Genomic DNA, 1,522 nt, shown 5'->3' on the forward strand with positions numbered 1-1,522 from the left:
GCATCCGTCTAGTTCACAAGCCGTACTGAAGACTGTACTATCCCTCTTTATCTAACACAACTTTACGTCTCAGTGTAAGTGTGCAAACCGCCGCTGCACAGCACTGACGCGTATGAAGAATTCAAACGTCAACATCAACTGAAGTGTTACTTCATTTGTAATTTCCTGCTAGATACTAAAACAAAACAAAAATTGTAACCTTTAGCCTGTGGAGTTCCCATTAAGTCCAGCACCAGTGATAAAACATGTTTTAAAAACTTGTGTTTGTTCATGGTAAACTGATTAAACACAACTTCATTTGGAATATATCCTGTGAGCGCAATATGACCTGAAATATTTCAGTTCTTTAAAGTCCATTAAGACACAAGGTCCCTTTACAAGACATGGCCATGGCTTAGAGCATATGTTGTTTTGTAGCAGAGAAAATCTGCAGTGGATCAAATCACCAAACCATGCAATGAACCTGGGCAACAAGTGGAGTCTGCATGTGCTCAGGTTCTCTGCAGGTACTCCGGCTTCCTCCCACAGTCTAAAGACTTATGTCCTGCACTTAACAGGTGAGTTGGTGACTCTAAATTACCTGTAGGTGTGAGTGTGAGTGGTTGTTTGTCTCTACGTGCCCCGTGATAAACTGGCAACTTGCCTCTCGCCCAGAGTCAGTTGGGATAGGCTCCAAGCCCACAGTGACCACGGTAAGCAGTCACAGATAATGGACTGGACGGATTTATTGCCAGAACACTGAACAGTGGGTGGTGTAGTTGTGTTTTTTAATATTTGTGATTCCCTTCATATGAGATGTATAACTCTGATTCTTTTCTGACAGACAGACAGACAGACAGACAGACAGACAGACAGACAGACAGACAGACAGACAGACAGACAGACAGACAGACAGACAGTTTATTGATCCCGAGGGAAATTCAGCCATCCAGTAGTAGCATGAAAGACAAACATAATCTTCATAGGTCTAACAAGTTTGAATATAAATTAAACCTATGCAAAGATATGACTAGAAAACAAAATATTAATTTATTATATGTGTATGTATATATGGAATTAAGAAATAGAGATTTAAAACTATGTCATTAGAATTACACTTTTTTTTTATTAGTAGTTGCAGTGTTGGCAGGCTTTAGATAGACAGATAGATAGATAGATAGATAGATAGATAGTGATAGATAGATTAGATAGTGATGATGATAGATAGAGTTATTTTATTTGAAGGAATTCAAGCATCCAGCAGCAGCATGCACACATACATTGAACATACATCAAATTAACCTACAACACAGTGACCATGCGTTAAAATTAACCTTAATTACTCTAAATTTAAATATGTGCAGAGAAATTAAACATCTGCATATAAAATAAATATATAAATATATATAAATGTGTTAAGAAATTAACATCTGTACAAAAACTATATTTAAAAACAAAACAAAACAGAAAGTATTTGAATGTAATTAATAATAATAATCTGTATATGCTGATTGCCATGGCATCAGCTAACACACACACACAC

This window comes from Larimichthys crocea, chromosome XXI (genome assembly GCF_000972845.2).
Source record: "Larimichthys crocea isolate SSNF chromosome XXI, L_crocea_2.0, whole genome shotgun sequence".
NCBI classification, from domain to species: domain Eukaryota; kingdom Metazoa; phylum Chordata; class Actinopteri; family Sciaenidae; genus Larimichthys; species Larimichthys crocea.